This window comes from Loxodonta africana, unplaced genomic scaffold (genome assembly GCF_030014295.1).
Source record: "Loxodonta africana isolate mLoxAfr1 unplaced genomic scaffold, mLoxAfr1.hap2 scaffold_50, whole genome shotgun sequence".
Classification (NCBI taxonomy): Eukaryota; Metazoa; Chordata; class Mammalia; order Proboscidea; family Elephantidae; genus Loxodonta; species Loxodonta africana.
Window position 1 is genome coordinate 22941 of NW_026975218.1, and position 25937 is coordinate 48877.

Genomic DNA, 25937 nt, shown 5'->3' on the forward strand with positions numbered 1-25937 from the left:
AGGGTAGGGCTAGCTTAGGGTTAGATTTAGAGTTGGAGTTAGTGCTAGGGTTTAGGATGATGGTTATGGTCAGGTTCAGAGTTGTTGTTAGGGTTAGGGTAGAGTTAAGGTTAGGGTTAATTTAGGGTTAGAGAAAGGGTTAGGTTTAGGTCTGGGTTAGGTGTAGGATGCGGGGTAGGGTTAGGGTTAGGGGTTCATGGGAGGGTTAGTGTTAAGTTTACATTAAGCTGATGTTTTAGGGTGTTACTGTTAGGGCTAGGGTTAGCATTAGGTTTAGGGTCAGGGCTAGAGTTAGGGGATAGTTAAGGCTTAGCTTTACTTTCAGCGTTAGGGTTAGCCTTAGGTTTAGGGTGAAGTTTAGGTTAAGGATGAGGGTTAGGGTTAGGGTTAGGCATTTGGGTTAAGGTTAGGGTTAGGTTTAGGATTAGGCTTAGGGTTAGGGTTAGGTGTTTGGGTTAATGTTAGGGTCAGGTTTAGGGTTCGGCTTAGGGTTAGGGCTACAGCTGGGGTAAAGTTTAATTGAAGGGTGAGGGTTGAGCTTAGGGTTAGCGTTAGGGGTTAGGGTTAGAGCTTAGGTTAGGATTAAGTGTAGGGTTAAGGTTCGGTTTAGATTTAGGGTTAGGGTTAGTGTTAGGGTTAAGTCATGTTTAGGTTTAGGGCTAGGTGAAGGTTATAGATAGGGTTAGGTTAAGGGTTGAGGTTAGGTTTAGATGGTAAGATGAGGGTTAGTGCTAGGTTTCCATTGAAGCTGAGTGTGTAGGGTAAGTTTTAGGGTTAGGATTAGGGTTAGAGTTAGGGTTAGGGTCAGGGTTAGTTTTGAGTTTAGAGTTAGGGTTACGTTTATGGTACGGTCAGGGTTAGGGGAGATTTAGTGTTACGTTTAGTTTTAGGGCTAGGGTTACAGAGAAGTTTATGTGAAGCGAGAGGGTTGGGGTTAGGGGTTTGGGTTCAGGTCAGAGTCAGGGTTAGGGTTAGGTTTAGGGTTAGGGTTACGTGTAGTGTTAGTGTTAGTTTTGCTTAGGGTTCGGGTTTGAATGAAGTGAGGGTACGCTTAGCGTTATGCTTTAGGGTGAAATTCTGGTTAAGGGTGAGGATTCGGCTCAGGGTTAGGGTTAGAGTTAGGGTCAGTGGTTAGGGTTAGGTTTAGGGTTAAGGTTAGTTTTAGGCTAAGGATTAGGATGAGAGTTAGGGTTAAGGGTTACTGTTTCAGTTAGGTTTAGGTTAAGGTTATAATTAGGGTTAAGTTTAGGGTTAGGGTAAGAGTTAGAGTTACATTTACAGTTAAGGTGAGGGTTCTGGGTAGGTGTTACCGCTAAGGTTAGGGTTAGGGATAGGGTTAGGGTTAGAGTTAAGGTTAAGGGTTAGGGTTAGGTTTAAGTTTATGGTAGGCTTAAAGATAGGGTTGAGGTTAGGTTAGGGTTAGGGTCAGGGTCAGGGTTAGAATTAGGTTTAGGGCGAGGATTAGGGTCAGAGTTATTGTAAGGGTTAGGTTTCGGGTTACAGGTGGGCCAAGGTTAAGGTGAGGGTTAGGTTTATGGGGAGGGTTAGGGTTAAAGTCAGGGTGAGTTTTAGGTTAGGGATAGGGTGAAGTTTAAGATAGGGTGAGGGTTAGGGTTATGGCTAAGGTTTGGGCTTGTTTTCAGGTTAGTGTTAAGGTTATGTTCAGGGTTAGGGTTACGTTCAGGGGTTGTGTTCAGTTTTAGGGTTAGGGTTAGATTTAAGGTTAGGGTTAAGTTTAGTGTTACGTTTAGGGTTAGGGTCATGGTTGTGTTAGGCTTTGTGGTTGGGGTGAGGGTTAGTTTTAGGGTTAGGGTTGGTTAGGGTTAGGATTACCGTTATGATAAGGCGTTAGGGGTTAGAGGTGTAGTTTAGGGTTAGGGTTTGGGTGAGGGTTCCGGTTAGGCCTTGCGGTTCTGGTCATGGTTAGGTTTGGTTTAGGCTTAGGGTTAGGTGCGTGATTCGGTTTCGGGTTAGTGTTAGAGTTAGGGTGAGAGTTAGTGTTAAGGTTTTTGCTAGGCTTTGGTGTTAGGGTTTGTGTTAGGGTTAGGTTTATCATTAGGGCTCAGGGGTTTCAGGTTAATGTTAGGGTTAGGGTTAGGGATAGCATTAGGGTTAGGGTTGTGGGATACGGTTAGGATTTAGGGTGCGGGTTACGGTTAGTTTTCCAGTTAAGGTGAGGGTTTAGGGTAATTGTTACGATTAGGGTTATAGTCAGAGTTAGGGTTTGGTTTAGGATTAGGGTTAGGTGTAGGGTAAGAATTAGGTTTAGGTCCATGTTGAGGGTTAGACTTAGTGTTCTATTTAGGGTCAGGGTTAGGGGTAGGGTTAGGATTAGGTCTAGGGTTAGGATTAGGATTATTTTAGGGTTAGGTTCAGGGCTATTGTAAGTGTTCGGTTTAGGGTTACAGATGGACTAGCGTTATTCTTAGAGTTAGGTTTAAGGTTAGGGTTTGGGTTAGGTCTAGGTTTAGGGTTAAGGTTATGGTTAGTGTTTGGATGAAGTTCAGGATAGGGTGAGGGTTATTTTTATGGTGAGGGCTAGGGTTTGGGTTTGTGTGCAGGTTAGTGTTAAGGATAGGTTTAGGGTTCGGTGAGGGTTAGGCGTTATGTCTAGGGTCAGCGTTAGGTTAGGTTTAGGGTTAGTGTGAAGTTTAGGTTAAGGGTGAGGGTTATGGTAAGGGTTAGGATTATAGACGGTGTTAGACGTTAGGTTTAGGGTGTTAGGGTGAGGTTTATGGTTAGGGTAGATTTAAGTTTAGGTTTAATATTAGGGTTAGGGTTAGATTTGGGTTACTGTTCGTATTAGGGTTAGGGTTAGGGATAAGTTTGGGGATAGCGTTAGGTTTAGGGTTGGGGATACGGTTAAGGATTAGGGTGAGGGTTAGGGTTAGGTTTACAGTTAAGGCGAGGGTTTAGGGTAATTGTTATGGTTAGGGTTAGAGTTAGAGTTAGGCTTAGGGTTAGCGTGAAGTTTCAGTTAATAGTCAGGGTTAGGCTTAAGGTTAGAGTAGGGTTAAGGTTAGTGTTCGGGTTAGGTATAGCGTTAGGGTTTGGGTAGGGGTAAGGTTAGGGTTAAGGCTAGGTTTACGGTAAAGGGTAGGGCTAGCTTAGGGTTAGATTTAGAGTTGGAGTTAGTGCTAGGGTTTAGGATGATGGTTATGGTCAGGTTCAGAGTTGTTGTTAGGGTTAGGGTAGAGTTAAGGTTAGGGTTAATTTAGGGTTAGAGAAAGGGTTAGGTTTAGGTCTGGGTTAGGTGTAGGATGCGGGGTAGGGTTAGGGTTAGGGGTTCATGGGAGGGTTAGTGTTAAGTTTACATTAAGCTGATGTTTTAGGGTGTTACTGTTAGGGCTAGGGTTAGCATTAGGTTTAGGGTCAGGGCTAGAGTTAGGGGATAGTTAAGGCTTAGCTTTACTTTCAGCGTTAGGGTTAGCCTTAGGTTTAGGGTGAAGTTTAGGTTAAGGATGAGGGTTAGGGTTAGGGTTAGGCATTTGGGTTAAGGTTAGGGTTAGGTTTAGGATTAGGCTTAGGGTTAGGGTTAGGTGTTTGGGTTAATGTTAGGGTCAGGTTTAGGGTTCGGCTTAGGGTTAGGGCTACAGCTGGGGTAAAGTTTAATTGAAGGGTGAGGGTTGAGCTTAGGGTTAGCGTTAGGGGTTAGGGTTAGAGCTTAGGTTAGGATTAAGTGTAGGGTTAAGGTTCGGTTTAGATTTAGGGTTAGGGTTAGTGTTAGGGTTAAGTCATGTTTAGGTTTAGGGCTAGGTGAAGGTTATAGATAGGGTTAGGTTAAGGGTTGAGGTTAGGTTTAGATGGTAAGATGAGGGTTAGTGCTAGGTTTCCATTGAAGCTGAGTGTGTAGGGTAAGTTTTAGGGTTAGGATTAGGGTTAGAGTTAGGGTTAGGGTCAGGGTTAGTTTTGAGTTTAGAGTTAGGGTTACGTTTCTGGTACGGTCAGGGTTAGGGGAGATTTAGTGTTACGTTTAGTTTTAGGGCTAGGGTTACAGAGAAGTTTATGTGAAGCGAGAGGGTTGGGGTTAGGGGTTTGGGTTCAGGTCAGAGTCAGGGTTAGGGTTAGGTTTAGGGTTAGGGTTACGTGTAGTGTTAGTGTTAGTTTTGCTTAGGGTTCGGGTTTGAATGAAGTGAGGGTACGCTTAGCGTTATGCTTTAGGGTGAAATTCTGGTTAAGGGTGAGGGTTCGGCTCAGGGTTAGGGTTAGAGTTAGGGTCAGTGGTTAGGGTTAGGTTTAGGGTTAAGGTTAGTTTTAGGCTAAGGATTAGGATGAGAGTTAGGGTTAAGGGTTACTGTTTCAGTTAGGTTTAGGTTAAGGTTATAATTAGGGTTAAGTTTAGGGTTAGGGTAAGAGTTAGAGTTACATTTACAGTTAAGGTGAGGGTTCTGGGTAAGTGTTACCGTTAAGGTTAGGGTTAGGGATAGGGTTAGGGTTAGAGTTAAGGTTAAGGGTTAGGGTTAGGTTTAAGTTTATGGTAGGCTTAAAGATAGGGTTGAGGTTAGGTTAGGGTTAGGGTCAGGGTCAGGGTTAGAATTAGAATTAGGTTTAGGGCGAGGATTAGGGTCAGAGTTATTGTAAGGGTTAGGTTTCGGGTTACAGGTGGGCCAAGGTTAAGGTGAGGGTTAGGTTTATGGGGAGGGTTAGGGTTAAAGTCAGGGTGAGTTTTAGGTTAGGGATAGGGTGAAGTTTAAGATAGGGTGAGGGTTAGGGTTATGGCTAAGGTTTGGGCTTGTTTTCAGGTTAGTGTTAAGGTTATGTTCAGGGTTAGGGTTACGTTCAGGGGTTGTGTTCAGTTTTAGGGTTAGGGTTAGATTTAAGGTTAGGGTTAAGTTTAGTGTTACGTTTAGGGTTAGGGTCATGGTTGTGTTAGGCTTTGTGGTTGGGGTGAGGGTTAGTTTTAGGGTTAGGGTTGGTTAGGGTTAGGATTACCGTTATGATAAGGCGTTAGGGGTTAGAGGTGTAGTTTAGGGTTAGGGTTTGGGTGAGGGTTCCGGTTAGGCCTTGCGGTTCTGGTCATGGTTAGGTTTGGTTTAGGCTTAGGGTTAGGTCATAGAGAGATAGTATTGTTAGTGTTAGAGTTAGGGTGAGAGTTAGTGTTAAGGTTTTTGCTAGGCTTGGTGTTAGGGTTTGTGTTAGGGTTAGGTTTATCATTAGGGCTCAGGGGTTTCAGGTTAATGTTAGGGTTAGGGTTAGGGATAGCATTAGGGTTAGGGTTGTGGGATACGGTTAGGATTTAGGGTGCGGGTTACGGTTAGTTTTCCAGTTAAGGTGAGGGTTTAGGGTAATTGTTACGATTAGGGTTATAGTCAGAGTTAGGGTTTGGTTTAGGATTAGGGTTAGGTGTAGGGTAAGAATTAGGTTTAGGTCCATGTTGAGGGTTAGACTTAGTGTTCTATTTAGGGTCAGGGTTAGGGGTAGGGTTAGGATTAGGTCTAGGGTTAGGATTAGGATTATTTAGGGTTAGGTTCAGGGCTATTGTAAGTGTTCGGTTTAGGGTTACAGATGGACTAGCGTTATTCTTAGAGTTAGGTTTAAGGTTAGGGTTTGGGTTAGGTCTAGGTTTAGGGTTAAGGTTATGGTTAGTGTTTGGATGAAGTTCAGGATAGGGTGAGGGTTATTTTTATGGTGAGGGCTAGGGTTTGGGTTTGTGTGCAGGTTAGTGTTAAGGATAGGTTTAGGGTTCGGTGAGGGTTAGGCGTTATGTCTAGGGTCAGCGTTAGGTTAGGTTTAGGGTTAGTGTGAAGTTTAGGTTAAGGGTGAGGGTTATGGTAAGGGTTAGGATTATAGACGGTGTTAGACGTTAGGTTTAGGGTGTTAGGGTGAGGTTTATGGTTAGGGTAGATTTAAGTTTAGGTTTAATATTAGGGTTAGGGTTAGATTTGGGTTACTGTTCGTATTAGGGTTAGGGTTAGGGATAAGTTTGGGGATAGCGTTAGGTTTAGGGTTGGGGATACGGTTAAGGATTAGGGTGAGGGTTAGGGTTAGGTTTACAGTTAAGGCGAGGGTTTAGGGTAATTGTTATGGTTAGGGTTAGAGTTAGAGTTAGGCTTAGGGTTAGGGTGAAGTTTCAGTTAATAGTCAGGGTTAGGCTTAAGGTTAGAGTAGGGTTAAGGTTAGTGTTCGGGTTAGGTATAGCGTTAGGGTTTGGGTAGGGGTAAGGTTAGGGTTAAGGCTAGGTTTACGGTAAAGGGTAGGGCTAGCTTAGGGTTAGATTTAGAGTTGGAGTTAGTGCTAGGGTTTAGGATGATGGTTATGGTCAGGTTCAGAGTTGTTGTTAGGGTTAGGGTAGAGTTAAGGTTAGGGTTAATTTAGGGTTAGAGAAAGGGTTAGGTTTAGGTCTGGGTTAGGTGTAGGATGCGGGGTAGGGTTAGGGTTAGGGGTTCATGGGAGGGTTAGTGTTAAGTTTACATTAAGCTGATGTTTTAGGGTGTTACTGTTAGGGCTAGGGTTAGCATTAGGTTTAGGGTCAGGGCTAGAGTTAGGGGATAGTTAAGGCTTAGCTTTACTTTCAGGGTTAGGGTTAGCCTTAGGTTTAGGGTGAAGTTTAGGTTAAGGATGAGGGTTAGGGTTAGGGTTAGGCATTTGGGTTAAGGTTAGGGTTAGGTTTAGGATTAGGCTTAGGGTTAGGGTTAGGTGTTTGGGTTAATGTTAGGGTCAGGTTTAGGGTTCGGCTTAGGGTTAGGGCTACAGCTGGGGTAAAGTTTAATTGAAGGGTGAGGGTTGAGCTTAGGGTTAGCGTTAGGGGTTAGGGTTAGAGCTTAGGTTAGGATTAAGTGTAGGGTTAAGGTTCGGTTTAGATTTAGGGTTAGGGTTAGTGTTAGGGTTAAGTCATGTTTAGGTTTAGGGCTAGGTGAAGGTTATAGATAGGGTTAGGTTAAGGGTTGAGGTTAGGTTTAGATGGTAAGATGAGGGTTAGTGCTAGGTTTCCATTGAAGCTGAGTGTGTAGGGTAAGTTTTAGGGTTAGGATTAGGGTTAGAGTTAGGGTTAGGGTCAGGGTTAGTTTTGAGTTTAGAGTTAGGGTTACGTTTATGGTACGGTCAGGGTTAGGGGAGATTTAGTGTTACGTTTAGTTTTAGGGCTAGGGCTACAGAGAAGTTTATGTGAAGCGAGAGGGTTGGGGTTAGGGGTTTGGGTTCAGGTCAGAGTCAGGGTTAGGGTTAGGTTTAGGTTAGGGTTACGTGTAGTGTTAGTGTTAGTTTGCTTAGGGTTCGGGTTTGAATGAAGTGAGGGTACGCTTAGCGTTATGCTTTAGGGTGAAATTCTGGTTAAGGGTGAGGGTTCGGCTCAGGGTTAGGGTTAGAGTTAGGGTCAGTGGTTAGGGTTCGGTTTAGGGTTAAGGTTAGTTTTAGGCTAAGGATTAGGATGAGAGTTAGGGTTAAGGGTTACTGTTTCAGTTAGGTTTAGGTTAAGGTTATAATTAGGGTTAAGTTTAGGGTTAGGGTAAGAGTTAGAGTTACATTTACAGTTAAGGTGAGGGTTCTGGGTAAGTGTTACCGTTCAGGTTAGGGTTAGGGCTAGGGTTAGGGTTAGAGTTAAGGTTAAGGGTTAGGGTTAGGTTTAAGTTTATGGTAGGCTTAAAGATAGGGTTGAGGTTAGGTTAGGGTTAGGGTCAGGGTCAGGGTTAGAATTAGAATTAGGTTTAGGGCGAGGATTAGGGTCAGAGTTATTGTAAGGGTTAGGTTTCGGGTTACAGGTGGGCCAAGGTTAAGGTGAGGGTTAGGTTTATGGGAGGGTTAGGGTTAAAGTCAGGGTGAGTTTTAGGTTAGGGATAGGGTGAAGTTTAAGATAGGGTGAGGGTTAGGGTTATGGCTAAGGTTTGGGCTTGTTTTCAGGTTAGTGTTAAGGTTATGTTCAGGGTTAGGGTTACGTTCAGGGGTTGTGTTCAGTTTTAGGGTTAGGGTTAGATTTAAGGTTAGGGTTAAGTTTAGTGTTACGTTTAGGGTTAGGGTCATGGTTGTGTTAGGCTTTGTGGTTGGGGTGAGGGTTAGTTTTAGGGTTAGGGTTGGTTAGGGTTAGGATTACCGTTATGATAAGGCGTTAGGGGTTAGAGGTGTAGTTTAGGGTTAGGGTTTGGGTGAGGGTTCCGGTTAGGCCTTGTGGTTCTGGTCATGGTTAGGTTTGGTTTAGGCTTAGGGTTAGGTGCGTGATTCGGTTTCGGGTTAGTGTTAGAGTTAGGGTGAGAGTTAGTGTTAAGGTTTTTGCTAGGCTTTGGTGTTAGGGTTAGGGTTTGTGTTAGGGTTAGGTTTATCATTAGGGCTCAGGGGTTTCAGGTTAATGTTAGGGTTAGGGTTAGGGATAGCATTAGGGTTAGGGTTGTGGGATACGGTTAGGATTTAGGGTGCGGGTTACGGTTAGTTTTCCAGTTAAGGTGAGGGTTTAGGGTAATTGTTACGATTAGGGTTATAGTCAGAGTTAGGGTTTGGTTTAGGATTAGGGTTAGGTGTAGGGTAAGAATTAGGTTTAGGTCCATGTTGAGGGTTAGACTTAGTGTTCTATTTAGGGTCAGGGTTAGGGGTAGGGTTAGGATTAGGTCTAGGGTTAGGATTAGGATTATTTTAGGGTTAGGTTCAGGGCTATTGTAAGTGTTCGGTTTAGGGTTACAGATGGACTAGCGTTATTCTTAGAGTTAGGTTTAAGGTTAGGGTTGGGTTAGGTCTAGGTTTAGGGTTAAGGTTATGGTTAGTGTTTGGATGAAGTTCAGGATAGGGTGAGGGTTATTTTTATGGTGAGGGCTAGGGTTTGGGTTTGTGTGCAGGTTAGTGTTAAGGATAGGTTTAGGGTTCGGTGAGGGTTAGGCGTTATGTCTAGGGTCAGCGTTAGGTTAGGTTTAGGGTTAGTGTGAAGTTTAGGTTAAGGGTGAGGGTTATGGTAAGGGTTAGGATTATAGACGGTGTTAGACGTTAGGTTTAGGGTGTTAGGGTTAGGTTTATGGTTAGGGTAGATTTAAGTTTAGGTTTAATATTAGGGTTAGGGTTAGATTTGGGTTACTGTTCGTATTAGGGTTAGGGTTAGGATAAGTTTGGGGATAGCGTTAGGTTTAGGGTTGGGGATACGGTTAAGGATTAGGGTGAGGGTTAGGGTTAGGTTTACAGTTAAGGCGAGGGTTTAGGGTAATTGTTATGGTTAGGGTTAGAGTTAGAGTTAGGCTTAGGGTTAGGGTGAAGTTTCAGTTAATAGTCAGGGTTAGGCTTAAGGTTAGAGTAGGGTTAAGGTTAGTGTTCGGGTTAGGTATAGCGTTAGGGTTTGGGTAGGGGTAAGGTTAGGGTTAAGGCTAGGTTTACGGTAAAGGGTAGGGCTAGCTTAGGGTTAGATTTAGAGTTGGAGTTAGTGCTAGGGTTTAGGATGATGGTTATGGTCAGGTTCAGAGTTGTTGTTAGGGTTAGGGTAGAGTTAAGGTTAGGGTTAATTTAGGGTTAGAGAAAGGGTTAGGTTTAGGTCTGGGTTAGGTGTAGGATGCGGGGTAGGGTTAGGATTAGGGGTTCATGGGAGGGTTAGTGTTAAGTTTACATTAAGCTGATGTTTTAGGGTGTTACTGTTAGGGCTAGGGTTAGCATTAGGTTTAGGGTCAGGGCTAGAGTTAGGGGATAGTTAAGGCTTAGCTTTACTTTCAGCGTTAGGGTTAGCCTTAGGTTTAGGGTGAAGTTTAGGTTAAGGATGAGGGTTAGGGTTAGGGTTAGGCATTTGGGTTAAGGTTAGGGTTAGGTTTAGGATTAGGCTTAGGGTTAGGGTTAGGTGTTTGGGTTAATGTTAGGGTCAGGTTTAGGGTTCGGCTTAGGGTTAGGGCTACAGCTGGGGTAAAGTTTAATTGAAGGGTGAGGGTTGAGCTTAGGGTTAGCGTTAGGGGTTAGGGTTAGAGCTTAGGTTAGGATTAAGTGTAGGGTTAAGGTTCGGTTTAGATTTAGGGTTAGGGTTAGTGTTAGGGTTAAGTCATGTTTAGGTTTAGGGCTAGGTGAAGGTTATAGATAGGGTTAGGTTAAGGGTTGAGGTTAGGTTTAGATGGTAAGATGAGGGTTAGTGCTAGGTTTCCATTGAAGCTGAGTGTGTAGGGTAAGTTTTAGGGTTAGGATTAGGGTTAGAGTTAGGGTTAGGGTCAGGGTTAGTTTTGAGTTTAGAGTTAGGGTTACGTTTATGGTACGGTCAGGGTTAGGGGAGATTTAGTGTTACGTTTAGTTTTAGGGCTAGGGTTACAGAGAAGTTTATGTGAAGCGAGAGGGTTGGGGTTAGGGGTTTGGGTTCAGGTCAGAGTCAGGGTTAGGGTTAGGTTTAGGGTTAGGGTTACGTGTAGTGTTAGTGTTAGTTTTGCTTAGGGTTCGGGTTTGAATGAAGTGAGGGTACGCTTAGCGTTATGCTTTAGGGTGAAATTCTGGTTAAGGGTGAGGGTTCGGCTCAGGGTTAGGGTTAGAGTTAGGGTCAGTGGTTAGGGTTAGGTTTAGGGTTAAGGTTAGTTTTAGGCTAAGGATTAGGATGAGAGTTAGGGTTAAGGGTTACTGTTTCAGTTAGGTTTAGGTTAAGGTTATAATTAGGGTTAAGTTTAGGGTTAGGGTAAGAGTTAGAGTTACATTTACAGTTAAGGTGAGGGTTCTGGGTAAGTGTTACCGTTCAGGTTAGGGTTAGGGCTAGGGTTAGGGTTAGAGTTAAGGTTAAGGGTTAGGGTTAGGTTTAAGTTTATGGTAGGCTTAAAGATAGGGTTGAGGTTAGGTTAGGGTTAGGGTCAGGGTCAGGGTTAGAATTAGAATTAGGTTTAGGGCGAGGATTAGGGTCAGAGTTATTGTAAGGGTTAGGTTTCGGGTTACAGGTGGGCCAAGGTTAAGGTGAGGGTTAGGTTTATGGGGAGGGTTAGGGTTAAAGTCAGGGTGAGTTTTAGGTTAGGGATAGGGTGAAGTTTAAGATAGGGTGAGGGTTAGGGTTATGGCTAAGGTTTGGGCTTGTTTTCAGGTTAGTGTTAAGGTTATGTTCAGGGTTAGGGTTACGTTCAGGGGTTGTGTTCAGTTTTAGGGTTAGGGTTAGATTTAAGGTTAGGGTTAAGTTTAGTGTTACGTTTAGGGTTAGGGTCATGGTTGTGTTAGGCTTTGTGGTTGGGGTGAGGGTTAGTTTTAGGGTTAGGGTTGGTTAGGGTTAGGATTACCGTTATGATAAGGCGTTAGGGGTTAGAGGTGTAGTTTAGGGTTAGGGTTTGGGTGAGGGTTCCGGTTAGGCCTTGTGGTTCTGGTCATGGTTAGGTTTGGTTTAGGCTTAGGGTTAGGTGCGTGATTCGGTTTCGGGTTAGTGTTAGAGTTAGGGTGAGAGTTAGTGTTAAGGTTTTTGCTAGGCTTTGGTGTTAGGGTTAGGGTTTGTGTTAGGGTTAGGTTTATCATTAGGGCTCAGGGGTTTCAGGTTAATGTTAGGGTTAGGGTTAGGGATAGCATTAGGGTTAGGGTTGTGGGATACGGTTAGGATTTAGGGTGCGGGTTACGGTTAGTTTTCCAGTTAAGGTGAGGGTTTAGGGTAATTGTTACGATTAGGGTTATAGTCAGAGTTAGGGTTTGGTTTAGGATTAGGGTTAGGTGTAGGGTAAGAATTAGGTTTAGGTCCATGTTGAGGGTTAGACTTAGTGTTCTATTTAGGGTCAGGGTTAGGGGTAGGGTTAGGATTAGGTCTAGGGTTAGGATTAGGATTATTTTAGGGTTAGGTTCAGGGCTATTGTAAGTGTTCGGTTTAGGGTTACAGATGGACTAGCGTTATTCTTAGAGTTAGGTTTAAGGTTAGGGTTTGGGTTAGGTCTAGGTTTAGGGTTAAGGTTATGGTTAGTGTTTGGATGAAGTTCAGGATAGGGTGAGGGTTATTTTTATGGTGAGGGCTAGGGTTTGGGTTTGTGTGCAGGTTAGTGTTAAGGATAGGTTTAGGGTTCGGTGAGGGTTAGGCGTTATGTCTAGGGTCAGCGTTAGGTTAGGTTTAGGGTTAGTGTGAAGTTTAGGTTAAGGGTGAGGGTTATGGTAAGGGTTAGGATTATAGACGGTGTTAGACGTTAGGTTTAGGGTGTTAGGGTTAGGTTTATGGTTAGGGTAGATTTAAGTTTAGGTTTAATATTAGGGTTAGGGTTAGATTTGGGTTACTGTTCGTATTAGGGTTAGGGTTAGGGATAAGTTTGGGGATAGCGTTAGGTTTAGGGTTGGGGATACGGTTAAGGATTAGGGTGAGGGTTAGGGTTAGGTTTACAGTTAAGGCGAGGGTTTAGGGTAATTGTTATGGTTAGAGTTAGAGTTAGGCTTAGGGTTAGGGTGAAGTTTCAGTTAATAGTCAGGGTTAGGCTTAAGGTTAGAGTAGGGTTAAGGTTAGTGTTCGGGTTAGGTATAGCGTTAGGGTTTGGGTAGGGGTAAGGTTAGGGTTAAGGCTAGGTTTACGGTAAAGGGTAGGGCTAGCTTAGGGTTAGATTTAGAGTTGGAGTTAGTGCTAGGGTTTAGGATGATGGTTATGGTCAGGTTCAGAGTTGTTGTTAGGGTTAGGGTAGAGTTAAGGTTAGGGTTAATTTAGGGTTAGAGAAAGGGTTAGGTTTAGGTCTGGGTTAGGTGTAGGATGCGGGGTAGGGTTAGGGTTAGGGGTTCATGGGAGGGTTAGTGTTAAGTTTACATTAAGCTGATGTTTTAGGGTGTTACTGTTAGGGCTAGGGTTAGCATTAGGTTTAGGGTCAGGGCTAGAGTTAGGGGATAGTTAAGGCTTAGCTTTACTTTCAGCGTTAGGGTTAGCCTTAGGTTTAGGGTGAAGTTTAGGTTAAGGATGAGGGTTAGGGTTAGGGTTAGGCATTTGGGTTAAGGTTAGGGTTAGGTTTAGGATTAGGCTTAGGGTTAGGGTTAGGTGTTTGGGTTAATGTTAGGGTCAGGTTTAGGGTTCGGCTTAGGGTTAGGGCTACAGCTGGGGTAAAGTTTAATTGAAGGGTGAGGGTTGAGCTTAGGGTTAGCGTTAGGGGTTAGGGTTAGAGCTTAGGTTAGGATTAAGTGTAGGGTTAAGGTTAGGTTTAGATTTAGGGTTAGGGTTAGTGTTAGGGTTAAGTCATGTTTAGGTTTAGGGCTAGGTGAAGGTTATAGATAGGGTTAGGTTAAGGGTTGAGGTTAGGTTTAGATGGTAAGATGAGGGTTAGTGCTAGGTTTCCATTGAAGCTGAGTGTGTAGGGTAAGTTTTAGGGTTAGGATTAGGGTTAGAGTTAGGGTTAGGGTCAGGGTTAGTTTTGAGTTTAGAGTTAGGGTTACGTTTATGGTACGGTCAGGGTTAGGGGAGATTTAGTGTTACGTTTAGTTTTAGGGCTAGGGTTACAGAGAAGTTTATGTGAAGCGAGAGGGTTGGGGTTAGGGGTTTGGGTTCAGGTCAGAGTCAGGGTTAGGGTTAGGTTTAGGGTTAGGGTTACGTGTAGTGTTAGTGTTAGTTTTGCTTAGGGTTCGGGTTTGAATGAAGTGAGGGTACGCTTAGCGTTATGCTTTAGGGTGAAATTCTGGTTAAGGGTGAGGGTTCGGCTCAGGGTTAGGGTTAGAGTTAGGGTCAGTGGTTAGGGTTAGGTTTAGGGTTAAGGTTAGTTTTAGGCTAAGGATTAGGATGAGAGTTAGGGTTAAGGGTTACTGTTTCAGTTAGGTTTAGGTTAAGGTTATAATTAGGGTTAAGTTTAGGGTTAGGGTAAGAGTTAGAGTTACATTTACAGTTAAGGTGAGGGTTCTGGGTAAGTGTTACCGTTCAGGTTAGGGTTAGGGCTAGGGTTAGGGTTAGAGTTAAGGTTAAGGGTTAGGGTTAGGTTTAAGTTTATGGTAGGCTTAAAGATAGGGTTGAGGTTAGGTTAGGGTTAGGGTCAGGGTCAGGGTTAGAATTAGAATTAGGTTTAGGGCGAGGATTAGGGTCAGAGTTATTGTAAGGGTTAGGTTTCGGGTTACAGGTGGGCCAAGGTTAAGGTGAGGGTTAGGTTTATGGGGATGGTTAGGGTTAAAGTCAGGGTGAGTTTTAGGTTAGGGATAGGGTGAAGTTTAAGATAGGGTGAGGGTTAGGGTTATGGCTAAGGTTTGGGCTTGTTTTCAGGTTAGTGTTAAGGTTATGTTCAGGGTTAGGGTTACGTTCAGGGGTTGTGTTCAGTTTTAGGGTTAGGGTTAGATTTAAGGTTAGGGTTAAGTTTAGTGTTACGTTTAGGGTTAGGGTCATGGTTGTGTTAGGCTTTGTGGTTGGGGTGAGGGTTAGTTTTAGGGTTAGGGTTGGTTAGGGTTAGGATTACCGTTATGATAAGGCGTTAGGGGTTAGAGGTGTAGTTTAGGGTTAGGGTTTGGGTGAGGGTTCCGGTTAGGCCTTGCGGTTCTGGTCATGGTTAGGTTTGGTTTAGGCTTAGGGTTAGGTGCGTGATTCGGTTTCGGGTTAGTGTTAGAGTTAGGGTGAGAGTTAGTGTTAAGGTTTTTGCTAGGCTTTGGTGTTAGGGTTAGGGTTTGTGTTAGGGTTAGGTTTATCATTAGGGCTCAGGGGTTTCAGGTTAATGTTAGGGTTAGGGTTAGGGATAGCATTAGGGTTAGGGTTGTGGGATACGGTTAGGATTTAGGGTGCGGGTTACGGTTAGTTTTCCAGTTAAGGTGAGGGTTTAGGGTAATTGTTACGATTAGGGTTATAGTCAGAGTTAGGGTTTGGTTTAGGATTAGGGTTAGGTGTAGGGTAAGAATTAGGTTTAGGTCCATGTTGAGGGTTAGACTTAGTGTTCTATTTAGGGTCAGGGTTAGGGGTAGGGTTAGGATTAGGTCTAGGGTTAGGATTAGGATTATTTTAGGGTTAGGTTCAGGGCTATTGTAAGTGTTCGGTTTAGGGTTACAGATGGACTAGCGTTATTCTTAGAGTTAGGTTTAAGGTTAGGGTTTGGGTTAGGTCTAGGTTTAGGGTTAAGGTTATGGTTAGTGTTTGGATGAAGTTCAGGATAGGGTGAGGGTTATTTTTATGGTGAGGGCTAGGGTTTGGGTTTGTGTGCAGGTTAGTGTTAAGGATAGGTTTAGGGTTCGGTGAGGGTTAGGCGTTATGTCTAGGGTCAGCGTTAGGTTAGGTTTAGGGTTAGTGTGAAGTTTAGGTTAAGGGTGAGGGTTATGGTAAGGGTTAGGATTATAGACGGTGTTAGACGTTAGGTTTAGGGTGTTAGGGTTAGGTTTATGGTTAGGGTAGATTTAAGTTTAGGTTTAATATTAGGGTTAGGGTTAGATTTGGGTTACTGTTCGTATTAGGGTTAGGGTTAGGGATAAGTTTGGGGATAGCGTTAGGTTTAGGGTTGGGGATACGGTTAAGGATTAGGGTGAGGGTTAGGGTTAGGTTTACAGTTAAGGCGAGGGTTTAGGGTAATTGTTATGGTTAGGGTTAGAGTTAGAGTTAGGCTTAGGGTTAGGGTGAAGTTTCAGTTAATAGTCAGGGTTAGGCTTAAGGTTAGAGTAGGGTTAAGGTTAGTGTTCGGGTTAGGTATAGCGTTAGGGTTTGGGTAGGGGTAAGGTTAGGGTTAAGGCTAGGTTTACGGTAAAGGGTAGGGCTAGCTTAGGGTTAGATTTAGAGTTGGAGTTAGTGCTAGGGTTTAGGATGATGGTTATGGTCAGGTTCAGAGTTGTTGTTAGGGTTAGGGTAGAGTTAAGGTTAGGGTTAATTTAGGGTTAGAGAAAGGGTTAGGTTTAGGTCTGGGTTAGGTGTAGGATGCGGGGTAGGGTTAGGGTTAGGGGTTCATGGGAGGGTTAGTGTTAAGTTTACATTAAGCTGATGTTTTAGGGTGTTACTGTTAGGGCTAGGGTTAGCATTAGGTTTAGGGTCAGGGCTAGAGTTAGGGGATAGTTAAGGCTTAGCTTTACTTTCAGGGTTAGGGTTAGCCTTAGGTTTAGGGTGAAGTTTAGGTTAAGGATGAGGGTTAGGGTTAGGGTTAGGCATTTGGGTTAAGGTTAGGGTTAGGTTTAGGATTAGGCTTAGGGTTAGGGTTAGGTGTTTGGGTTAATGTTAGGGTCAGGTTTAGGGTTCGGCTTAGGGTTAGGGCTACAGCTGGGGTAAAGTTTAATTGAAGGGTGAGGGTTGAGCTTAGGGTTAGCGTTAGGGGTTAGGGTTAGAGCTTAGGTTAGGATTAAGTGTAGGGTTAAGGTTCGGTTTAGATTTAGGGTTAGGGTTAGTGTTAGGGTTAAGTCATGTTTAGGTTTAGGGCTAGGTGAAGGTTATAGATAGGGTTAGGTTAAGGGTTGAGGTTAGGTTTAGATGGTAAGTTGAGGGTTAGTGCTAGGTTTCCATTGAAGCTGAGTGTGTAGGGTAAGTTTTAGGGTTAGGATTAGGGTTAGAGTTAGGGTTAGGGTCAGGGTTAGTTTTGAGTTTAGAGTTAGGGTTACGTTTCTGGTACGGTCAGGGTTAGGGGAGATTTAGTGTTACGTTTAGTTTTAGGGCTAGGGTTACAGAGAAGTTTATGTGAAGCGAGAGGGTTGGGGTTAGGGGTTTGGGTTCAGGTCAGAGTCAGGGTTAGGGTTAGGTTTAGGGTTAGGGTTACGTGTAGTGTTAGTGTTAGTTTTGCTTAGGGTTCGGGTTTGAATGAAGTGAGGGTACGCTTAGCGTTATGCTTTAGGGTGAAATTCTGGTTAAGGGTGAGGGTTCGGCTCAGGGTTAGGGTTAGAGTTAGGGTCAGTGGTTAGGGTTAGGTTTAGGGTTAAGGTTAGTTTTAGGCTAAGGATTAGGATGAGAGTTAGGGTTAAGGGTTACTGTTTCAGTTAGGTTTAGGTTAAGGTTATAATTAGGGTTAAGTTTAGGGTTAGGGTAAGAGTTAGAGTTACATTTACAGTTAAGGTGAGGGTTCTGGGTAAGTGTTACCGTTAAGGTTAGGGTTAGGGCTAGGGTTAGGGTTAGAGTTAAGGTTAAGGGTTAGGGTTAGGTTTAAGTTTATGGTAGGCTTAAAGATAGGGTTGAGGTTAGGTTAGGGTTAGGGTCAGGGTCAGGGTTAGAATTAGAATTAGGTTTAGGGCGAGGATTAGGGTCAGAGTTATTGTAAGGGTTAGGTTTCGGGTTACAGGTGGGCCAAGGTTAAGGTGAGGGTTAGGTTTATGGGGAGGGTTAGGGTTAAAGTCAGGGTGAGTTTTAGGTTAGGGATAGGGTGAAGATTAAGACAGGGTGAGGGTTAGGGTTATGGCTAAGGTTTGGGCTTGTTTTCAGGTTAGTGTTAAGGTTATGTTCAGGGTTAGGGTTACGTTCAGGGGTTGTGTTCAGTTTTAGGGTTAGGGTTAGATTTAAGGTTAGGGTTAAGTTTAGTGTTACGTTTAGGGTTAGGGTCATGGTTGTGTTAGGCTTTGTGGTTGGGGTGAGGGTTAGTTTTAGGGTTAGGGTTGGTTAGGGTTAGGATTACCGTTATGATAAGGCGTTAGGGGTTAGAGGTGTAGTTTAGGGTTAGGGTTTGGGTGAGGGTTCCGGTTAGGCCTTGCGGTTCTGGTCATGGTTAGGTTTGGTTTAGGCTTAGGGTTAGGTGCATGATTCGGTTTCGGGTTAGTGTTAGAGTTAGGGTGAGAGTTAGTGTTAAGGTTTTTGCTAGGCTTTGGTGTTAGGGTTAGGGTTTGTGTTAGGGTTAGGTTTATCATTAGGGCTCAGGGGTTTCAGGTTAATGTTAGGGTTAGGGTTAGGGATAGCATTAGGGTTAGGGTTGTGGGATACGGTTAGGATTTAGGGTGCGGGTTACGGTTAGTTTTCCAGTTAAGGTGAGGGTTTAGGGTAATTGTTACGATTAGGGTTATAGTCAGAGTTAGGGTTTGGTTTAGGATTAGGGTTAGGTGTAGGGTAAGAATTAGGTTTAGGTCCATGTTGAGGGTTAGACTTAGTGTTCTATTTAGGGTCAGGGTTAGGGGTAGGGTTAGGATTAGGTCTAGGGTTAGGATTAGGATTATTTTAGGGTTAGGTTCAGGGCTATTGTAAGTGTTCGGTTTAGGGTTACAGATGGACTAGCGTTATTCTTAGAGTTAGGTTTAAGGTTAGGGTTTGGGTTAGGTCTAGGTTTAGGGTTAAGGTTATGGTTAGTGTTTGGATGAAGTTCAGGATAGGGTGAGGGTTATTTTTATGGTGAGGGCTAGGGTTTGGGTTTGTGTGCAGGTTAGTGTTAAGGATAGGTTTAGGGTTCGGTGAGGGTTAGGCGTTATGTCTAGGGTCAGCGTTAGGTTAGGTTTAGGGTTAGTGTGAAGTTTAGGTTAAGGGTGAGGGTTATGGTAAGGGTTAGGATTATAGACGGTGTTAGACGTTAGGTTTAGGGTGTTAGGGTTAGGTTTATGGTTAGGGTAGATTTAAGTTTAGGTTTAATATTAGGGTTAGGGTTAGATTTGGGTTACTGTTCGTATTAGGGTTAGGGTTAGGGATAAGTTTGGGGATAGCGTTAGGTTTAGGGTTGGGGATACGGTTAAGGATTAGGGTGAGGGTTAGGGTTAGGTTTACAGTTAAGGCGAGGGTTTAGGGTAATTGTTATGGTTAGGGTTAGAGTTAGAGTTAGGCTTAGGGTTAGGGTGAAGTTTCAGTTAATAGTCAGGGTTAGGCTTAAGGTTAGAGTAGGGTTAAGGTTAGTGTTCGGGTTAGGTATAGCGTTAGGGTTTGGGTAGGGGTAAGGTTAGGGTTAAGGCTAGGTTTACGGTAAAGGGTAGGGCTAGCTTAGGGTTAGATTTAGAGTTGGAGTTAGTGCTAGGGTTTAGGATGATGGTTATGGTCAGGTTCAGAGTTGTTGTTAGGGTTAGGGTAGAGTTAAGGTTAGGGTTAATTTAGGGTTAGAGAAAGGGTTAGGTTTAGGTCTGGGTTAGGTGTAGGATGCGGGGTAGGGTTAGGGTTAGGGGTTCATGGGAGGGTTAGTGTTAAGTTTACATTAAGCTGATGTTTTAGGGTGTTACTGTTAGGGCTAGGGTTAGCATTAGGTTTAGGGTCAGGGCTAGAGTTAGGGGATAGTTAAGGGTTAGCTTTACTTTCAGCGTTAGGGTTAGCCTTAGGTTTAGGGTGAAGTTTAGGTTAAGGATGAGGGTTAGGGTTAGGGTTAGGCATTTGGGTTAAGGTTAGGGTTAGGTTTAGGATTAGGCTTAGGGTTAGGGTTAGGTGTTTGGGTTAATGTTAGGGTCAGGTTTAGGGTTCGGCTTAGGGTTAGGGCTACAGCTGGGGTAAAGTTTAATTGAAGGGTGAGGGTTGAGCTTAGGGTTAGCGTTAGGGGTTAGGGTTAGAGCTTAGGTTAGGATTAAGTGTAGGGTTAAGGTTAGGTTTAGATTTAGGGTTAGGGTTAGTGTTAGGGTTAAGTCATGTTTAGGTTTAGGGCTAGGTGAAGGTTATAGATAGGGTTAGGTTAAGGGTTGAGGTTAGGTTTAGATGGTAAGATGAGGGTTAGTGCTAGGTTTCCATTGAAGCTGAGTGTGTAGGGTAAGTTTTAGGGTTAGGATTAGGGTTAGAGTTAGGGTTAGGGTCAGGGTTAGTTTTGAGTTTAGAGTTAGGGTTACGTTTATGGTACGGTCAGGGTTAGGGGAGATTTAGTGTTACGTTTAGTTTTAGGGCTAGGGTTACAGAGAAGTTTATGTGAAGCGAGAGGGTTGGGGTTAGGGGTTTGGGTTCAGGTCAGAGTCAGGGTTAGGGTTAGGTTTAGGGTTAGGGTTACGTGTAGTGTTAGTGTTAGTTTTGCTTAGGGTTCGGGTTTGAATGAAGTGAGGGTACGCTTAGCGTTATGCTTTAGGGTGAAATTCTGGTTAAGGGTGAGGGTTCGGCTCAGGGTTAGGGTTAGAGTTAGGGTCAGTGGTTAGGGTTAGGTTTAGGGTTAAGGTTAGTTTTAGGCTAAGGATTAGGATGAGAGTTAGGGTTAAGGGTTACTGTTTCAGTTAGGTTTAGGTTAAGGTTATAATTAGGGTTAAGTTTAGGGTTAGGGTAAGAGTTAGAGTTACATTTACAGTTAAGGTGAGGGTTCTGGGTAAGTGTTACCGTTCAGGTTAGGGTTAGGGCTAGGGTTAGGGTTAGAGTTAAGGTTAAGGGTTAGGGTTAGGTTTAAGTTTATGGTAGGCTTAAAGATAGGGTTGAGGTTAGGTTAGGGTTAGGGTCAGGGTCAGGGTTAGAATTAGAATTAGGTTTAGGGCGAGGATTAGGGTCAGAGTTATTGTAAGGGTTAGGTTTCGGGTTACAGGTGGGCCAAGGTTAAGGTGAGGGTTAGGTTTATGGGGATGGTTAGGGTTAAAGTCAGGGTGAGTTTTAGGTTAGGGATAGGGTGAAGTTTAAGATAGGGTGAGGGTTAGGGTTATGGCTAAGGTTTGGGCTTGTTTTCAGGTTAGTGTTAAGGTTATGTTCAGGGTTAGGGTTACGTTCAGGGGTTGTGTTCAGTTTTAGGGTTAGGGTTAGATTTAAGGTTAGGGTTAAGTTTAGTGTTACGTTTAGGGTTAGGGTCATGGTTGTGTTAGGCTTTGTGGTTGGGGTGAGGGTTAGTTTTAGGGTTAGGGTTGGTTAGGGTTAGGATTACCGTTATGATAAGGCGTTAGGGGTTAGAGGTGTAGTTTAGGGTTAGGGTTTGGGTGAGGGTTCCGGTTAGGCCTTGCGGTTCTGGTCATGGTTAGGTTTGGTTTAGGCTTAGGGTTAGGTGCGTGATTCGGTTTCGGGTTAGTGTTAGAGTTAGGGTGAGAGTTAGTGTTAAGGTTTTTGCTAGGCTTTGGTGTTAGGGTTAGGGTTTGTGTTAGGGTTAGGTTTATCATTAGGGCTCAGGGGTTTCAGGTTAATGTTAGGGTTAGGGTTAGGGATAGCATTAGGCATAGAGAGATAGTATTCGGTTAGGATTTAGGGTGCGGGTTACGGTTAGTTTTCCAGTTAAGGTGAGGGTTTAGGGTAATTGTTACGATTAGGGTTATAGTCAGAGTTAGGGTTTGGTTTAGGATTAGGGTTAGGTGTAGGGTAAGAATTAGGTTTAGGTCCATGTTGAGGGTTAGACTTAGTGTTCTATTTAGGGTCAGGGTTAGGGGTAGGGTTAGGATTAGGTCTAGGGTTAGGATTAGGATTATTTTAGGGTTAGGTTCAGGGCTATTGTAAGTGTTCGGTTTAGGGTTACAGATGGACTAGCGTTATTCTTAGAGTTAGGTTTAAGGTTAGGGTTTGGGTTAGGTCTAGGTTTAGGGTTAAGGTTATGGTTAGTGTTTGGATGAAGTTCAGGATAGGGTGAGGGTTATTTTTATGGTGAGGGCTAGGGTTTGGGTTTGTGTGCAGGTTAGTGTTAAGGTTAGGTTTAGGGTTCGGTGAGGGTTAGGCGTTATGTCTAGGGTCAGCGTTAGGTTAGGTTTAGGGTTAGTGTGAAGTTTAGGTTAAGGGTGAGGGTTATGGTAAGGGTTAGGATTATAGACGGTGTTAGACGTTAGGTTTAGGGTGTTAGGGTTAGGTTTATGGTTAGGGTAGATTTAAGTTTAGGTTTAATATTAGGGTTAGGGTTAGATTTGGGTTACTGTTCGTATTAGGGTTAGGGTTAGGGATAAGTTTGGGGATAGCGTTAGGTTTAGGGTTGGGGATACGGTTAAGGATTAGGGTGAGGGTTAGGGTTAGGTTTACAGTTAAGGCGAGGGTTTAGGGTAATTGTTATGGTTAGGGTTAGAGTTAGAGTTAGGCTTAGGGTTAGGGTGAAGTTTCAGTTAATAGTCAGGGTTAGGCTTAAGGTTAGAGTAGGGTTAAGGTTAGTGTTCGGGTTAGGTATAGCGTTAGGGTTTGGGTAGGGGTAAGGTTAGGGTTAAGGCTAGGTTTACGGTAAAGGGTAGGGCTAGCTTAGGGTTAGATTTAGAGTTGGAGTTAGTGCTAGGGTTTAGGATGATGGTTATGGTCAGGTTCAGAGTTGTTGTTAGGGTTAGGGTAGAGTTAAGGTTAGGGTTAATTTAGGGTTAGAGAAAGGGTTAGGTTTAGGTCTGGGTTAGGTGTAGGATGCGGGGTAGGGTTAGGGTTAGGGGTTCATGGGAGGGTTAGTGTTAAGTTTACATTAAGCTGATGTTTTAGGGTGTTACTGTTAGGGCTAGGGTTAGCATTAGGTTTAGGGTCAGGGCTAGAGTTAGGGGATAGTTAAGGCTTAGCTTTACTTTCAGGGTTAGGGTTAGCCTTAGGTTTAGGGTGAAGTTTAGGTTAAGGATGAGGGTTAGGGTTAGGGTTAGGCATTTGGGTTAAGGTTAGGGTTAGGTTTAGGATTAGGCTTAGGGTTAGGGTTAGGTGTTTGGGTTAATGTTAGGGTCAGGTTTAGGGTTCGGCTTAGGGTTAGGGCTACAGCTGGGGTAAAGTTTAATTGAAGGGTGAGGGTTGAGCTTAGGGTTAGCGTTAGGGGTTAGGGTTAGAGCTTAGGTTAGGATTAAGTGTAGGGTTAAGGTTCAGTTTAGATTTAGGGTTAGGGTTAGTGTTAGGGTTAAGTCATGTTTAGGTTTAGGGCTAGGTGAAGGTTATAGATAGGGTTAGGTTAAGGGTTGAGGTTAGGTTTAGATGGTAAGTTGAGGGTTAGTGCTAGGTTTCCATTGAAGCTGAGTGTGTAGGGTAAGTTTTAGGGTTAGGATTAGGGTTAGAGTTAGGGTTAGGGTCAGGGTTAGTTTTGAGTTTAGAGTTAGGGTTACGTTTCTGGTACGGTCAGGGTTAGGGGAGATTTAGTGTTACGTTTAGTTTTAGGGCTAGGGTTACAGAGAAGTTTATGTGAAGCGAGAGGGTTGGGGTTAGGGGTTTGGGTTCAGGTCAGAGTCAGGGTTAGGGTTAGGTTTAGGGTTAGGGTTACGTGTAGTGTTAGTGTTAGTTTTGCTTAGGGTTCGGGTTTGAATGAAGTGAGGGTACGCTTAGCGTTATGCTTTAGGGTGAAATTCTGGTTAAGGGTGAGGGTTCGGCTCAGGGTTAGGGTTAGAGTTAGGGTCAGTGGTTAGGGTTAGGTTTAGGGTTAAGGTTAGTTTTAGGCTAAGGATTAGGATGAGAGTTAGGGTTAAGGGTTACTGTTTCAGTTAGGTTTAGGTTAAGGTTATAATTAGGGTTAAGTTTAGGGTTAGGGTAAGAGTTAGAGTTACATTTACAGTTAAGGTGAGGGTTCTGGGTAAGTGTTACCGTTCAGGTTAGGGTTAGGGCTAGGGTTAGGGTTAGAGTTAAGGTTAAGGGTTAGGGTTAGGTTTAAGTTTATGGTAGGCTTAAAGATAGGGTTGAGGTTAGGTTAGGGTTAGGGTCAGGGTCAGGGTTAGAATTAGAATTAGGTTTAGGGCGAGGATTAGGGTCAGAGTTATTGTAAGGGTTAGGTTTCGGGTTACAGGTGGGCCAAGGTTAAGGTGAGGGTTAGGTTTATGGGGAGGGTTAGGGTTAAAGTCAGGGTGAGTTTTAGGTTAGGGATAGGGTGAAGATTAAGACAGGGTGAGGGTTAGGGTTATGGCTAAGGTTTGGGCTTGTTTTCAGGTTAGTGTTAAGGTTATGTTCAGGGTTAGGGTTACGTTCAGGGGTTGTGTTCAGTTTTAGGGTTAGGGTTAGATTTAAGGTTAGGGTTAAGTTTAGTGTTACGTTTAGGGTTAGGGTCATGGTTGTGTTAGGCTTTGTGGTTGGGGTGAGGGTTAGTTTTAGGGTTAGGGTTGGTTAGGGTTAGGATTACCGTTATGATAAGGCGTTAGGGGTTAGAGGTGTAGTTTAGGGTTAGGGTTTGGGTGAGGGTTCCGGTTAGGCCTTGCGGTTCTGGTCATGGTTAGGTTTGGTTTAGGCTTAGGGTTAGGTGCATGATTCGGTTTCGGGTTAGTGTTAGAGTTAGGGTGAGAGTTAGTGTTAAGGTTTTTGCTAGGCTTTGGTGTTAGGGTTAGGGTTTGTGTTAGGGTTAGGTTTATCATTAGGGCTCAGGGGTTTCAGGTTAATGTTAGGGTTAGGGTTAGGGATAGCATTAGGGTTAGGGTTGTGGGATACGGTTAGGATTTAGGGTGCGGGTTACGGTTAGTTTTCCAGTTAAGGTGAGGGTTTAGGGTAATTGTTACGATTAGGGTTATAGTCAGAGTTAGGGTTTGGTTTAGGATTAGGGTTAGGTGTAGGGTAAGAATTAGGTTTAGGTCCATGTTGAGGGTTAGACTTAGTGTTCTATTTAGGGTCAGGGTTAGGGGTAGGGTTAGGATTAGGTCTAGGGTTAGGATTAGGATTATTTTAGGGTTAGGTTCAGGGCTATTGTAAGTGTTCGGTTTAGGGTTACAGATGGACTAGCGTTATTCTTAGAGTTAGGTTTAAGGTTAGGGTTTGGGTTAGGTCTAGGTTTAGGGTTAAGGTTATGGTTAGTGTTTGGATGAAGTTCAGGATAGGGTGAGGGTTATTTTTATGGTGAGGGCTAGGGTTTGGGTTTGTGTGCAGGTTAGTGTTAAGGATAGGTTTAGGGTTCGGTGAGGGTTAGGCGTTATGTCTAGGGTCAGCGTTAGGTTAGGTTTAGGGTTAGTGTGAAGTTTAGGTTAAGGGTGAGGGTTATGGTAAGGGTTAGGATTATAGACGGTGTTAGACGTTAGGTTTAGGGTGTTAGGGTTAGGTTTATGGTTAGGGTAGATTTAAGTTTAGGTTTAATATTAGGGTTAGGGTTAGATTTGGGTTACTGTTCGTATTAGGGTTAGGGTTAGGGATAAGTTTGGGGATAGCGTTAGGTTTAGGGTTGGGGATACGGTTAAGGATTAGGGTGAGGGTTAGGGTTAGGTTTACAGTTAAGGCGAGGGTTTAGGGTAATTGTTATGGTTAGGGTTAGAGTTAGAGTTAGGCTTAGGGTTAGGGTGAAGTTTCAGTTAATAGTCAGGGTTAGGCTTAAGGTTAGAGTAGGGTTAAGGTTAGTGTTCGGGTTAGGTATAGCGTTAGGGTTTGGGTAGGGGTAAGGTTAGGGTTAAGGCTAGGTTTACGGTAAAGGGTAGGGCTAGCTTAGGGTTAGATTTAGAGTTGGAGTTAGTGCTAGGGTTTAGGATGATGGTTATGGTCAGGTTCAGAGTTGTTGTTAGGGTTAGGGTAGAGTTAAGGTTAGGGTTAATTTAGGGTTAGAGAAAGGGTTAGGTTTAGGTCTGGGTTAGGTGTAGGATGCGGGGTAGGGTTAGGGTTAGGGGTTCATGGGAGGGTTAGTGTTAAGTTTACATTAAGCTGATGTTTTAGGGTGTTACTGTTAGGGCTAGGGTTAGCATTAGGTTTAGGGTCAGGGCTAGAGTTAGGGGATAGTTAAGGCTTAGCTTTACTTTCAGGGTTAGGGTTAGCCTTAGGTTTAGGGTGAAGTTTAGGTTAAGGATGAGGGTTAGGGTTAGGGTTAGGCATTTGGGTTAAGGTTAGGGTTAGGTTTAGGATTAGGCTTAGGGTTAGGGTTAGGTGTTTGGGTTAATGTTAGGGTCAGGTTTAGGGTTCGGCTTAGGGTTAGGGCTACAGCTGGGGTAAAGTTTAATTGAAGGGTGAGGGTTGAGCTTAGGGTTAGCGTTAGGGGTTAGGGTTAGAGCTTAGGTTAGGATTAAGTGTAGGGTTAAGGTTCGGTTTAGATTTAGGGTTAGGGTTAGTGTTAGGGTTAAGTCATGTTTAGGTTTAGGGCTAGGTGAAGGTTATAGATAGGGTTAGGTTAAGGGTTGAGGTTAGGTTTAGATGGTAAGATGAGGGTTAGTGCTAGGTTTCCATTGAAGCTGAGTGTGTAGGGTAAGTTTTAGGGTTAGGATTAGGGTTAGAGTTAGGGTTAGGGTCAGGGTTAGTTTTGAGTTTAGAGTTAGGGTTACGTTTATGGTACGGTCAGGGTTAGGGGAGATTTAGTGTTACGTTTAGTTTTAGGGCTAGGGCTACAGAGAAGTTTATGTGAAGCGAGAGGGTTGGGGTTAGGGGTTTGGGTTCAGGTCAGAGTCAGGGTTAGGGTTAGGTTTAGGGTTAGGGTTACGTGTAGTGTTAGTGTTAGTTTTGCTTAGGGTTCGGGTTTGAATGAAGTGAGGGTACGCTTAGCGTTATGCTTTAGGGTGAAATTCTGGTTAAGGGTGAGGGTTCGGCTCAGGGTTAGGGTTAGAGTTAGGGTCAG